General features: G+C 40.7%; 1 protein-coding gene across 1 annotated transcript in view; it reads right to left on the bottom strand.

The window, feature by feature from the left end:
• Positions 1–16,242, bottom strand: part of RpS8 (ribosomal protein S8) — a 74,612-nt gene that overhangs the window by 57,461 nt on the left and 909 nt on the right. The window lies entirely within an intron of this gene.

Genomic DNA, 16,242 nt, shown 5'->3' with positions numbered 1-16,242 from the left:
TTTTTGCAAGATATAAGACAAGACTGAGTTATAGAAGGGTTGAAATCAACTAAGTTGTCTTTGCTCCACTGAAGAATTACCTTAAGATCGGCATTTAAGAAATCGGTGGCAGATTTTCGAGAACTTGAAGATGATTGAGCAGAGCAAGGTTTCTCAAAATAGAAAGTGGAATGCAATGTGCTATTATCGGCAACACTAGGGATAGAATTTCCAGTCAATGGAAGGTTATTAATATACAAGGGGAAAAGAGGGGGGGTTAGAACTGAAACTTGGGGGACACCGGCATTAGTGGAGAAGTTAGAAGACAGAGAGCCATCAACCATCACCCTCAGTGAGCGATCAGAGAAAAAACTAGATAACCAATTACTAAAAACAGTTGGCAAACCATAAGATGGAAGCTTGTTTAGAAGACCTTTATGCCAAACATGATAAAGCCTCTGAGATGTCAAGAGCAACTACTTGTGTTTCACCGAACCTTTCCATTGAATGAGTCAATAATGGGTAACATAAACCAGAATATCACAAGTGGATTGACACTGACAGAATCCATACTGGCGATTGCTGATCAGGCGGAAGGTTTCTAGTTAGTTTAAGAGTTGGCGGTTAATTGATTTCTCCATTACTTTAGAAAGAGTAGAAGTAATTGGATGGGAGGGATTTGTCACACTTTTTAGGGACTGGTTGGATATAAGCAAATTTCCAAGCAGAAGGAAAAACACCTTTGGAATAAGAAAGTGAAAAAAGAAGGCAAAGACCAGGAGTCAATTCAGGAGCACAGATTTTGAGAACAAGTGGAGAAATATCATCGGGACCTGGAGCTTTCTTAGCATCAAGATTCGTTAAAATCCTTCTGACATTCTTTTGATGGAAGACAACACGAGACATTGAATGGAGCGTGTTGGGAATGGTGGGAGGTGTTTCACCAAGATCATTAATACACAAGTTGGATGAAAAATGGGATGCTAGCAGGTCAGCTATATCCTTGGCTGAAGTGACAACAGAACTTGGACAGAGGTGGGAGCAGATGTGGGCAAAAGTTGCGACCGATAGCTTTGGCAAGAGACCAGAATGCTCGGCTACCATTAGGGCAAGAAGCACGTTTTCTACTCTTAGCCTGTTCAAACTCTAGTTTGGACTGATTAATAACTGCTTTACAATTGTTGTGAGCTTTCGTGTAGGCTGGTAATGAACTTGAAGAATCAGAAACAAGCCAATTACGATATGCAACGTTCTTCTCTTGAACAGCCTTAGCACATTTATTGGAAAACCAAGGTTTAGATAAAGGATGAGATTTTAAAGTGGAGTGTGGGATAAAGGATTCCATTCCTGCAAGAATAATTTCACTGACATGGTCTGAGCAAATGTTGACATCAGAAGTTTTGAAACAGTAATCAATCCAGGGAAAAGAAATCTCGCAGGTCATCCCAATTTGCATTCTTGTAATGCCAAACAATACGAGGATGGGAATAGCCATGAGATAAAGGCTCCATTGGAGAAGAGACAATCACCAAGTTGTGATCTGATGTGCTAAAGGACCTCTCACTTCGACCGTGTACTTAGAAGGGTTGTTTGTGAGAAAACGATCAAGCATGTTGGCTGTATGGTTACGATTGTTCTTGTAGGTAAATGAACAATATATGCAAGGTCATTAGTAATTGCAAAAGCCTCAGCATCTCGACCAGCTGGGTCGGTGTGACTAGAAAACGGAAGCCAGCTGGAGTTGTGAATATTAAAATCACCAAGAAATTACCTCACTGTTAGGAAAGTTCGACTGGAGAAAGTCAAGTTGCAGAAAAGAAAGTCAAGGGTGGAAGAATATTTGCTGATGCTATAGAGGCAGACTTAGTGGGTCAGAAAACTGCTAGCTTGTGGGGATAAATGGACTAACAGATTAACAGTACCTGCTGGCAGAGGTGAAAGTGATTCTTGCACTGCTTCTATTGAAATGAGCAGCAGCCTGGAAAGCGAGACAATCAGGATTTCCAGGACTGCTGGGAATCATAGTGGAACAAGTAAATACATGGGCTGTGTCAGGGTAACTAAGAGTAGAAACAGGTGCATGTATACTTGCATGAATACCAATGCTAGCAGTATACATAATAAATTTAATGAGCTTGAAGTGCTAGCCAAGGCATCAAAGGTAGATATTGTTGGGTTATCAGAGACGTGGTGTCACAGAGACATAAGCAGTGCAAAATTGGAATTTTGATAATACAATGTGTATAGGAAGGATAGACAGACAGGAAGGTTTATGCGGTTAGTTAAGAAACACAAAATCTAAGGAAGTGCACCCAATTGATGTTGGTGGACAAGGCAATGTTGAGTCTGTTTGGTGTGACATAAGCGCTTGGAAAGGAAAAACAAGAGTAGGTATTTGTTAGCATTAGCAGAAGCGTATGATGCAAGAAAGCAAGCTTATGCAGCATTAGCCAAAATAAAAAAAAAAAAAAAAAAAAAAAAAACCACCCATTTCACCCCTCCATTCATTCCATATGCTGCTCCACTCACTCTTAAATTTATTTAGGCTATTATCTTCCACAACAAAAAATGGAAGCCTGTTCCACCAATCAGCTACCCGCTGGCTAAAGACAAATTTCGGCACATCTATTGTACTACTATCTTTCCTCAATTTGAATATAGGCCCTATCATTTGATTTTTCTGAGCAAGAATCCCATCAGCATTGAGCATTAGCATTAGTAGAGGCATTAAATGCAAGAAAGCAAGCTTATGCAGCATCAGCCAAAAAATAAAAAAATAAAAAATAACCACTTCCACTTCACCCTTCTGTTCGTTCGAAATACCTGTCCAGCTGAGCCTTAAACTTATTAGACTATCAACTCCCACGACAAGGGATGGCAGTCTATTCCAGCAACCAACCACCTGCTGGCTAAAGGCAAATTTCCTCACGTCAATCCTACATCTGTCTTTCCTCAATTTGAATTTAAGCCCTCTCAGGTGATTATTCTGAGCAAGAGGAAGAATCCCATCAGCATTAAGCATGCTCAAACCATTCAAGGCTTTATACACCTCTATCAGATCACCTCGCCGGTGCCTAGTCTCCAGACACTGTAATTAGCAAAACGTAAGCCTTTCTTCTAATAGATTGACAGTAGCCACTGGCAGAGGTGAAAGAGATTCTTGCACTGCTTCTATTAGAATGAGCAGATGCCTGGAAAACAAGATGCATGGTATTTCAGAGACTGCTGGGAGCCATTGCGGTACAAGTAAACACATGGGTTGTGTTAGGGTAGCTAAGAATAGAAACAGGTGCTGGTATACTTGCGTGTACACCAATGCTAGGAGTTTAGTAAATAAATTTGATGAATTTGAGGTATTGCTCAAAACATCAAAGGCAGATATTGTTGGGATATCAGACACGTGGTGTCACACAGATATAAGGGATGCAGAACTGCAATTTGGGGAGTACAACGTCTACAGAAAGGATAGGAAGGGGGGAGGGGTTATGCCATTAGTTAAGAAACACATAAAAACCAAGGAAGTGAAGCCAGTCGACATCGCCGGACAGTGCAGTGTTAAGTCAGTTTGGTGTGACATAAGCATTGGGAGATCAAAATTGAGAGTAGGAGTGTGCTATAGGCCTAATGACTCTGATGAGTATAATAAGGAACTGTACAGGGAAATAGAGTGGGCCAGTAAATCAGAGTCTTATAATGGGAGATTTTAATTTCCCAGATATTGACTGGAATTTGGGGGCTGGTTACTCACACACTAGCAAGGCTTTTGTGGATTTATTGGATGATTGTTTTCTACATCAGCATGTTCGGGAGGCAACTAGAGGGAGTAATACTCTTGATTTGATTATCAGCAGTGATTCTTCATGCATTAAGAATCTGCAGATAAACAAACCCCTAGGTGGCAGTGATCACAGTGTGCTGAAGTGGGATTTACTCAAAGAGGTAACTACCATCAGGGGTAAAGGGAAGGGTTATTGCTTCCGTAAAGGCGACTACGATGGACTTAGACAGTATTTAAATTCTATACAGTGGGACCAACTGATGATGTTACCAACAGAAAATTCAAAATGGGAAGCATTCAAAGAACTTATCTTGGAAGCTACTAGGCTTTACATACCAACTAAGAAATATTATTCAAGGTTTAGGCCAAAATGGATGTCAGATGAACTAATGAGGCATATGGCAGAGAAGAAAAATGCATGGGATACTTACAAATTAACATATGACACAGAAGCCTATGATAGATACAAGTTGATATGCAACCAAGTTACAAAGGAGGTTAGGCAAGCAAAGGCAGATTACGAGAAATTCTTGGCAAGGGATGCAAAGAAAAACAGCAAAGAGTTCTTTACTTATGTTAACTCTAGAAGGAAGGGGATGAATCAGATTGGTCCACTTGATATCGATGGGTCAACTGTTGATGTTCCTGCTCAGGTAGCTAACAAACTAAATTAATATTTTGCATAGACATTCACACATGAGGAGTTATTCAGCAAGGGGAATTCCAGAGGTGTATTCAACTCTAGCAGTAAGCTAGAGAATCTTGAAATAACTGAGAGTAAGGTGGAGGAGAGGTTGTTGAAGATAAACACAAGAAAGGCGCCCGGGGTGGATGGGATCTATCCAGTTATATTAAAGGAGGCAGCAAAGAAAGTAAGCGAACCGTTAGCCATAATTATGAGAGCTTCCTTTGACTCAGGGGAGGTACCCATAGACTGGAAATGTGCAAATGTGACCCCAATTCACAAAGGAGGATCAAAGGCAGACACAAGTAATTATAGACCTGTGAGCTTAACTTCTGTTCCAGGAAAATTAATGGAGGCACTGGTTAAAGAAGCACTGCAGGATCATTTAGACAAGACTTCAGTTATAGCTCAGACACAGCATGGTTTTGTTAAGGGGAAGTCTTGCCTGACCAACTTGATTGGATATTATGATGCAGTCACAAAAGAACTGGATGCAGGGAATAACTTTGATATTATATACTTGGATCTTAGAAAGGCTTTTGATACTGTTGCACACGGAAGACTGTTACACAAATTGGAGCAGTGTGACATTGGAGGCAAATTGCTGCTATGGATAAAGGGGTGGTTGAGGGGGAGAAGACAGAGAGTGGTAATCAATGGACACTGCTCATCGTGGACTAATGTTATTAGTGGAGTCCCTCAGGGCTCAGTGTTGGGTCCATTATTGTTTTCTGTATTTATAAATGATATTGATGATGGTATATCAAGCTTAATGTCCAAGTTTGCAGATGATACAAAGGTTGGCAGGGTTGCCAAGGACACTACTGACACTATGCTGCTGCAACAGGATCTGGAAAGGTTGAGCAGATGGGCTGAGAGGTGGCAAATGAAGTTTAACATTGACAAATGTAAAGTACTACACATGGGAAACAGCAACCCCAGAGCAACGTATCAACTCTGTGCTACTACACTGACAGTGGTAGAGAATGAAAGGGACTTGGGGGTGGTTGTGCAGGCAGATATGAAGTTCTCCGAGCAGTGCAGACGGGCTGCAAGAGTAGCTCATGGAGTATTGTCAATGATATACAGGAATTTTTCCAGCAGGGATAAGGAGGTGATTATTCCATTGTATAATAGAGCTTAAAGGATAGGGTGGATGCCCTCGAAGGATTACAAGTGAGGGGCCCATCAAGCTCTCAGCTGCCCACACCAATGCCAGAGCTTGCACTTGGTCATCGCGGAACACAGCGGCAACCCCAAGGCAGAATGCGCTGGTCCCAAAGGAACTAGTAGTTGTTGGTGACTCTATTGTCAGGGAAACGGGAAACATGCTTTGTAAAAAGGATAGGTGGAATAGGACCAGGGTATGTCTGCCAGGGGCAAAAGTTGATGACGTTGTAGAGCGGATATCATCTTTTAAGGGCACAAAAGGTGATATAGTTGTACACGTTGGCACTAATGACATTAAGAGTAGGAGACCGGCGGAATTACTTGACAAGTACAGGTCACTGATGAAAAAAAGCCGTGAAATAGGGTTGAAATTGAAAGTGTCTGCAATTCTGCCCAGACACGATAGGAGGGAGTATATGATGAGAGCCCTGTCAATCAATTCGGCCCTGGAAAGATTGTGCAGGGCTCAAGGGGTAGAATTTTTTTCAGCCTGGTCTGTACTTGTTAACAGGAGAGACTGCTTCTACAGGGATGGGATACACTTAAATAGAAAGGGTGCAAGAATGTTTGCTGATGCTATCGAGGCAATGTTAGGTGGGTCGGAAAACTGCTAGATTGGGGGGATACAAGGACTAATAGATTAACAGTAGCCACTGGCAGAGGTGAAAGTGATTCTTGCACTGCTTCTATTGGAATGAGCCGCAGCCTGGAAAATAAGATGCAGGATATTTCAGAGACTGCTGGGAATCATTGGGGTACAAGTAAACACATGGGTTGTGTTAGGGTAGCTAAGAAAAAGAACAGGTGCATGTATACTTGTGTGTACACCAATGCTAGGAGTTTAGTAAATAAATTTGATGAATTTGAGGTATTGCTCAAAACATCAAAGGCAGATATTGTGGGGATTTCAGAGACGTGGTGTCACACAGATATAAGAAATGCAGAACTGGAATTTGGGGAGTACAATGTCTACAGAAAGGATAGACAGGATAGGAAGGGAGGAGGGGGTTATGCTATTAGTTAAAAAACACATAAAATCCAAGGAAGTGAAGCCAGTCGACATCGCTGGACAGTGCAGTGTCGAGTCAGTTTGGTGTGACATAAGCATTGGGAGATCAAATTTGAGAGTAGGAGTGTGCTATAGGCCTAATGACTCTGATGAGTATAATAAGAAACTGTTCGGAGAAATAGAGTGGGCCAGTAAATCAGAGAGTCTTATAATGGGGGATTTTAATTTCCCAGATATTGACTGGAAATTGGGGGCTGGTCACTCACACAGTAGCAAGGCTTTTGTGGATTTATTGGATGATTGTTTTCTACATCAGCATGTTCGGGAGGCAACTAGAGGGAGTAATACTCTTGATTTGATTATCAGTAGTGATTCTTCATGCATTAAGAATCTGCAGATAAATGAACCACTTGGTGGCAGTGATCACAGTGTGCTGAAGTGGGAGTTACTCAAAGAGGTAACTACCATTAGGGGTAAAGGGAAGGGGTATTGCTTTCGTAAAGGCGACTACAATGGACTGAGACAGTATTTAAATTCTATACAGTGGGATCAACTGATGATATTGCCAACAGCAAATTCAAAATGGGAAGCATTCAAAGAACTTATCGTGGAAGCTACTAGGCTTTACATACCAACTAAGAAATATTGTTCAAGGTTTAGGCCTAAATGGTTGTCAGATGAACTAATGAGGCATATGGCAGAGAAGAAAAATGCATGGGATACATACAAATTAACACGTGACACGGACGCCTATGATAGATACAAGTTGATCTGTAACCAAGTTACAAAGGAGGTTAGGCAGGCGAAGGCAGATTACGAGAGATCCTTGGCAAGGGATGCGAAGAAAAACAGCAAAGAGTTCTTTACTTATGTAAACTCTAGAAGGAAGGGGATGAATCAGATTGGTCCACTTGAGATCGATGGGTCAACTGTTGATGACCCTGCTCGGGTAGCTAACAAACTAAATGAATATTTTGCATCGACATTCACACATGAGGAGTTATTCAGCGAGGGGAATGCCAGAGGTGTATTCAACTCTAGCAGTAAGCTAGAGAATCTTGTAATAACTGAGAGCAAAGTGGAGGAGAAATTGTTGAAGATAAACACAAGAAAGGCACCTGGGGTGGATGGGATCTATCCAGTTATATTAAAGGAGGCAGCAAAGGAGGTAAGCAAACCCTTAGCCATAATTATGAGAGCTTCCTTGGACTCAGGGGAGGTACCCATTGACTGGAGATGTGCAAATGTGACCCCAATTCATAAAGGGGGATCAAAGGCTGACACAAGTAATTATAGACCTGTGAGTTTAACTTCTGTTCCCGGAAAATTAATGGAGGCACTGGTGAAAGAAGCACTGCAGGATCATCTAGACAAGACTTCAGTTATAGCTAGGACACAGCATGGTTTTGTTAAGGGGAAGTCTTGCCTGACCAATTTGATTGGATACTATGATGCAGTCACAAAAGAACTGGATGCAGGGAATAACTTTGATATTATATACTTGGATCTTAGAAAGGCTTTTGATACGGTTGCACATGGAAGACTGCTGCACAAATTGGAGCAGTGTGGCATTGGAGGCAAGTTGCTGCTATGGATAAAGGGGTGGTTGAGGGGGAGAAGACAGAGAGTGGTAATCAATGGACACTGCTCATCGTGGACTAATGTTATTAGTGGAGTCCCTCAGGGTTCAGTATTGGGGCCTTTATTGTTTTCTGTATTTATAAATGATATTGATGATGGTATATCAGGCTTAATGTCCAAGTTTGCAGACGATACGAAGGTTGGCAGGGTTGTCAAGGACACTACTGACACTATGCTGCTGCAACAGGATTTGGAAAGGTTGAGCAGATGGGCTTCGAGGTGGCAAATGAAGTTTAACATTGACAAATGTAAAGTACTACATATGGGAAACAGCAACCCCAGAGCAACGTATCAACTCTGTGGTACTACACTGACAGTGGTAGAGAATGAAAGGGACCTGGGGGTGGTGGTGCAGGCAGATATGAAGTTCTCTGAGCAGTGCAGACGAGCTGCAAGAGTAGCTCATGGTGTATTGTCAATGATATATAGGAATTTTTCTAGCAGGGATAAGGAGGTGATTATTCCCTTGTATAAGGCAATGGTCAGGCCACACCTAGAGTACTGTATACAGGCCTGGAGGCCTCATTTCAGGAAGGATGTAGAGCTGCTGGAACGAGTACAGAGAAGGGCAACTAGATTGGTGAATGGGACAAAGGGGTTCTCTTACGAAGAAAGGCTTAAGTTTTGCAAATTACAGTGTCTGGAAACTAGGCACCAGCGGGGTGATCTGATAGAGGTGTACAAAGCCTTGAATGGTTTGAGCATGCTCAATGCTGATGGGATTCTTCCTCTAGCTCAGAAAAATCACCTGAGAGGGCATAAATTCAAATTGAGGAAAGACAGATGTAGGATAGATGTGCGGAAATTTGCCTTTAGCCAGCAGGTGGTTGGTGGGTGGAACAGACTTCCATCCCTTGTCGTGGAAGTTGATAGCCTAAATAAGTTTAAGGCTCAGCTGGACAGGTATTTCGAACGAACAGACGGGTGAAGTGGAAGTGGTTATTTTTATTTATTTATGTTACTTTTTTTTTTTTTTTTTTTTTTTTTGGCTGATGCTGCATAAGCTTGCTTTCTTGCATCAAATGCCTCTACTAATGCTAATGCTATAAGGCAATGGTCAGGCCACACCTAGAGTACTGTATACAGGTCTGGAGGCCTCATTTCAAGAAGGATGTATGTAGAGCTGCTGGAACGAGTACAGAGAAGGGCAACAAGATTAGTGAATGGAACAAAGGGGTGCTCTTACAAAGAAAGGCTTAAGTTTTGCAAATTACAGTGTCTGGAGACTAGGCACCAGCGAGGTGATCTGATAGAGGAGTATAAAGCCTTGAATGGTTTAAGCATGCTCAATGCTGATGGGATTCTTCCTCTAGCTCAGAAAAATCACCTGAGAGGGCATAAATTCAAATTGAGGAAAGACAGATGTAGGATAGACGTGAGGAAATTTGCCTTTAGACAGCGGGTGGTTGGTTGGTGGAACAGACTTCCATCCCTTGTGGTGGAGGTTGATAGCCTAAATAAGTTTAAGGCTAAGCTGGACAGGTATTTGGAACGAACAGAGGGGTGAAGTGGAAGTGGGTTTTTTTTTTTTTTTGGCTGATGCTGTATAAGCTTGCTTTCTTGCATCAAATGCCTCTACTAATTAACCACCCGCTGGCTAAAGGCAAATTTCCGCACATCTAATCTACATCTGTCTTTTCTTAATTTGAATTTATGCCCCCTTAGGTTCGTAATCTGAACAAGTAGAAGGATCCCATCAGAATTCAGCGTGCTGAACCCATTCAAGGCCTTATACACCTCAATCAGATCACCGCGCAGGTGCCTATTCTCCAGCCACTGCAATTTGCAGAACTTAAGCCTCTCTTGATAAGAGGATCCCTTCATTCCCCTCACCAATCTTGTTGCCCTTCTCTGTACAGGCTCAAGTAAATCTACATCCTTCCTAAAATGAGGCCTCCAGACCTGTACGTAGTACTCAAGGCGTGGCCTGACTATTGCCTTATACAGAGGGATAATCACCTCCTTTTCCCTGCTAGAAAAATTCCTATATATCATTGACAAAACCCCATGACCTGCCCTGGCAGCCTGTCTGCATTGCTCAGAAAACTTCATATCTGCCTGCACAATTACTCCCAGATCTTTTTCATTTTCTACCACCTTAAGTGTAGTACCACACAGTTGGTACATTTCTCTAGGGTTACTTCTACCCAAATGCAGTACTTTGCATTTGTCAAGGTTAAACTTCAGTTGCCACTTCTTAGCCCATCTGCCCAAATTATCTAGATTCTGTTGCAGTAGCACACTGCCATTACTGTCATTAACAACCCTGCAAACCTTTGTATCATCTGCAAACTTCGACACTAAGCCTGATATACCTTCATCAATATCATTGATAAATATACAAAACAACAGTGGACCCAACACCGTACCCTGTGGGACTCCACTAATAACATTAGTCCAAGAAGAGCAGCACCCATTGATTACCACCCTCTGTCTTCTCCCACTTAACCATTATTTTATCCATTGTAGCAACTTACCCTTAATACCATTCTGCTCCAATTTGTACAATAGTCTTCCATTATATAATATCGGTGTAAATACACCATAGTTAACCCATATATTTGAGCTACGGTTGTAGCGTAGAAGGCATCGTTTTAAATGTATCTCATAATGTGGTTGCCTTCACAACAAGATAGCTACTATTGAATTACTTCAAATAAATAACGCTTCTCTAGTAGAGAAGACTACTGTTATTTATTTTCAGCGTACCACCACCCAGACGATCGTTTCGAAGCTTTTTGGCTCCGTCATCAGTGGGCGGGTAGGTAATACAATATGCCATCTCAGTTGCGAAGTTATATCCACATTATGAGAGATGCCAGAAGGGTGTGGTGGTAATGTATTTGGAAAATTAAATGCACTAGGCATAATCCTTATGGGTTTTGATAATTAACTATATAATATCGGTGTAAATACACCATAGTTAACCCATATATTTGAGCTACGGTTGTAGCGTAGAAGGCATCGTTTTAAATGTATCTCATAATGTGGTTGCCTTCACAACAAGATAGCTACTATTGAATTACTTCAAATAAATAACGCTTCTCTAGTAGAGAAGACTACTGTTATTTATTTTCAGCGTACCACCACCCAGACGATCGTTTCGAAGCTTTTTGGCTCCGTCATCAGTGGGCGGGTAGGTAATACAATATGCCATCTCAGTTGCGAAGTTATATCCACATTATGAGAGATGCCAGAAGGGTGTGGTGGTAATGTATTTGGAAAATTAAATGCACTAGGCATAATCCTTATGGGTTTTGATAATTAACTATATAATATCGGTGTAAATACACCATAGTTAACCCATATATTTGAGCTACGGTTGTAGCGTAGAAGGCATCGTTTTAAATGTATCTCATAATGTGGTTGCCTTCACAACAAGATAGCTACTATTGAATTACTTCAAATAAATAACGCTTCTCTAGTAGAGAAGACCACTGTTATTTATTTTCAGCGTACCACCACCCAGACGATCGTTTCGAAGCTTTTTGGCTCCATCATCAGTGGGCGGGTAGGTAATACAATATGCCATCTCAGTTGCGAAGTTATATCCACATTATGAGAGATGCCAGAAGGGTGTGGTGGTAATGTATTTGGAAAATTAAATGCACTAGGCATAATCCTTATGGGATACATTTAAAATGAGATACATTTAAAACGATGCCTTCTACGCTACAACCGTAGCTCAAATATATGGGTTAACTATGGTGTATTTACACCGATATTATATAGTTAATTATCAAAACCCATAAGGATTATGCCTAGTGCATTTAATTTTCCAAATACATTACCACCACACCCTTCTGGCATCTCTCATAATGTGGATATAACTTCGCAACTGAGATGGCATATTGTATTACCTACCCGCCCACTGATGACGGAGCCAAAAAGCTTCGAAACGATCGTCTGGGTGGTGGTACGCTGAAAATAAATAACAGTAGTCTTCTCTACTAGAGAAGCGTTATTTATTTGAAGTAATTCAATAGTAGCTATCTTGTTGTGAAGGCAACCACATTATGAGATACATTTAAAACGATGCCTTCTACGCTACAACCGTAGCTCAAATATATGGGTTAACTATGGTGTATTTACACCGATATTATATAGTTAATTATCAAAACCCATAAGGATTATGCCTAGTGCATTTAATTTTCCAAATAGTCTTCCATGCGCAACAGTGTCAAAAGCTTTCCTGAAATCCAAATATATGATATCAAAATTATTTTTTGCATCCAGTTCCTTTGTAACCACATCATAATATCCTATCAAATTTGTCAGACAAGACTTTCCCTTAACAAACCCATGCTGTGTCTGAATTATTGCTGCAGTCTTGTCTCGATGATCCTGCAATGCATCTTTAACCAGCGACTCCATTATTTTACCCGGAACAGAAGTTAAACTAACTGGTCTGTAATTACCTATGTCACCCTTCGATCCCCCTTTGTGAATTGGGGATACATTTGCACATCTCCAGTCCGTGGGGACCTCCCCTGAGTCCAAGGATGCTCTCATAATTATCGCTAAGGGTTTACTTACTTCCTTTGCTGCCTCCTTTAATATAACTGGATAGATCCCATCCACCCCAGGTGCTTTTCTTATGTTTAACTTCAACAGTTTCTCTTCCACTTTGCTCTCAGTTATTACAAAATCATTAAGTACCCTGCTACAATTTGATAATCTTCTGCCATTTTCAAACCTTAATAATTCTTCACGTGTGAATGTAGATGCAAAATATTCATTCAGTTTGTTTGCTATCTGAGCAGGATCATCAACAGTCGAACCATCGATGTCAAGTGGACCAATCAGATTCATCCCCTTCCTTTTAGAGTTTATATAAGTAAAGAAATCCTTGCTGTTTTTCTTAGCATCTTTTGCCAAGGATTTCTCGTAACTTCCTTCGCCTGCCTAACCTCCTTTGTAACGTGGTTACAGATCAACTTGTAGCTATCATAGGCTTCTGTGTCACGTGTTAATTTGTATGCATCCCATGCATTTTTCTTCTCTGTTACGAGTCTCATTAGTTCATTTGACAACCATTTAGGCCTAAACCTTGAACAATATTTCTTAATAGGTATGAAACTTTTAGTAGCATCCACGATTAATTCCTTGAATGCTTCCCACTTAGAATTTACTGTTGGTAACATCATCAGTTGATCCCACTGTACAGAATTTAAAAACTGTCGGAGACCACTGTACTTGCCTTTATGGAAGCAAAAACCTTTTCCTTTACCCCTGATGGAAATTAAATCTTCAAGTAAATCCCACCTGAGTACACTGTGATCACTGCCACCTAGTGGTTCTTTTATCTGCAATTTCCTAATACATGAATGATCACTGCTGATAACCAGATCAAGAGTATTACTTTCTCTGGTTGCCTCTCGAACGTGCTGCTGCAGAAAACAATCATCCAATAAATCCACAAAAGTCTGACTAGTGTGTGAGTGACCAACCCACAAGTTCTAGTCAATATCTGGGAAGTTGAAATCCCCATTATAAGACAATCCGATTTACTAGCCCACTCTATTTCTCTGTACAATTGTTCATTGTACTCATTCGAGTCATTAGGCCTATAACACACTCCTACTCTTATTTTTGCTTTTGCAGTGTTTATGTCACACCAAACTGACTCAACAGATTAACAGTGCACTGGATGCACTTCTTTTCATTTTATGTTTTTCTTAATTAACAGCATAACACCTCCTCCCTTTCTATCCCTTCTGTACACATTGTACTCCCCAAATTCCAGTTCGGCATTCCTTATATCTGTGTGACACCACGTCTCTGATATCCCAACAATATCCGCCTTTGATGTCTTGACCAACACTTCAAATTCATCAAATTTATTTACTATACTTCTAGCATTGGTATACATGCAAGCATACATGCTCCTATTCTTTGTTACCTATTCTCATGCTCCTATTCTTTGTTATATGGGATGTGTTAGGACACATCCCATATACCTACCAGTTCCACGATGACCGCCACCCGTCCCTGAAACCCCCAACACCCCACGCTCCAGGTCGCTACTTATTCTAATATAAGTTGTGCAAGAATCACCTTCACCTCTGCCTACGGCTACTGTTAAACTATTAGTCCTTGAATCCCCCCAAGCTATCAGTTTTCCGACCCACCCAACACTGCCTCGATAGCATCAGCAAATATTCTTGCACCCTTTCTATTTAAGTGTATCCCATCCCTGTAGAAGCAGTCTCTCCTGTTAACAAGTACAGTCCAGGCTGAAACAAATTCTACCCCTCGAGCCTTGCACAATCTTTCCAGGGCTGAATTGATCGACATGCTCTCATCATATACTCACTCCTATCGTGTCTGGGCAGAATTGCAGACACTTTCAAATTCAACCCTATTTCACGGCTTTTTTTCAACAGTTACCTGTACTTGTTAAGCAGTTCTGCCGGTCTCCTACTCTTGATATCATTAGTGCCAAGGTGTTCAACTATATCACCTTTTGTGCCCTTAAAAGATGATATCTGCTCTACAACGTCATCAACCTTTGCCCCTGGCAGACATACCCTGGTCCTGTTCCACCTATCCTTTTTACACAATATATTCCCCGTCTCCCTGACAATAGAGTCACCAACAAGTACTAGTTCCTGTGGGACCAGCGCATTCTGCCTTGGGGGTTGCCGCTGTGTTGCGTGATGACCAAGTGCAAGCTCTGGCGTTGATGTGGGCAGCTGAGAGGCTGATGGGCCCCTCAACTTAGATCTTTCGAGGGCATCCACCCTGTCCTTCAAACTCTCATATAGGCCCATAACAACGCTGAGTTGTCGCCTGATTTCTTTACACTCCTTGCATCGCGCACACACAGACACCCCCCATGGCAATATCATGTTCCGTTCCAGATAGTTCAGCAAACATTTCACAAGCTGCGCATTTTTTAGGCTGTGATGCGTTGGAGAATCGCCCCCCCCCCTCAGTTCTCCAACGAGTCACAGCACTCTTGCCACTTTGTGCCCGTTGCTTTGCTGCTCTAGTTTGGGGCATGATACTTTAAATTAATAAAATCAATAAATTAAATTAATTAAATGTCAATACTACTCTATCTAATAGAAACAGTGAAGCGTATTACCGTTTCTATAATTATACGTTAGATCTACCTTGCTACCTCAATTAAAAATTTGAATTCCCTACCACTATATACAAAAACAATGCCTGCAATATTCGAACGAAATAACGGTTTTATAAAGTATTACGTATATCTACAAAAACTGTTTATATAAATTAAAATAAAAATAACCAGCGTAATTAAAACTATAAGACTATGTATTAAGTACAATATAAAATAACGATTATGTAAATAAAAAGCAAACACATCGTTTTTTCAGAGCCTGTAACTCGCAGCTGTATTTTCTAAAGAGAGTCAGCGCCCTCTTGTCATAATCTGCAAACTTTTAAGGCTGTATATCATTTGAATTTCTGTAGAATTTTTAAGGCTGTATATCACCAATGAAAAAATAATAATTAATGATAAAATTGGAGGGTTATACTTGGCTTTTTAAAATAAACCAAGCCAATCCAAATTGGACAAAATTGAATGGCAAATTTACCCAAGAAATACATTTATGAATCCCAGTAGCAGCTCAGGAAAAAAAAAGTCTGGGGGATGGGGACAATCCTAGTGTTTAACAGATTAGGAATTTTTCGTCTGTCAAATTTCCATATTTACTGCTGCTTTAGTATCTCAATTAATTCTTGTCTAATGAACTAGTATTGTCTGGGGTTTCCACAAGATGTAGACAAACCCAGAAATTCCTCATTGTGATAACATTTTGATATCATTAATAAATATGCATATCTGCTAGAATAATTTAATTATAATTACAGCAATAAAACCAAAATTAATAGTAAAATATACAGATTTCGTGGAGTGCAAAAATGCCCGTACATAACGCCTGATTGTGCATTTGTTTATTTCTTTGACAAAAATATAAACTGAATAAAATCAACACATTCGATAAT

The sequence above is a fragment of the Mastigoproctus giganteus genome, chromosome 11 (assembly GCF_048544385.1).
Source record: "Mastigoproctus giganteus isolate SK-2022 chromosome 11, ASM4854438v1, whole genome shotgun sequence".
Classification (NCBI taxonomy): domain Eukaryota; kingdom Metazoa; phylum Arthropoda; class Arachnida; order Uropygi; family Thelyphonidae; genus Mastigoproctus; species Mastigoproctus giganteus.
This window is presented reverse-complemented; position numbering and strand designations above follow the sequence as displayed.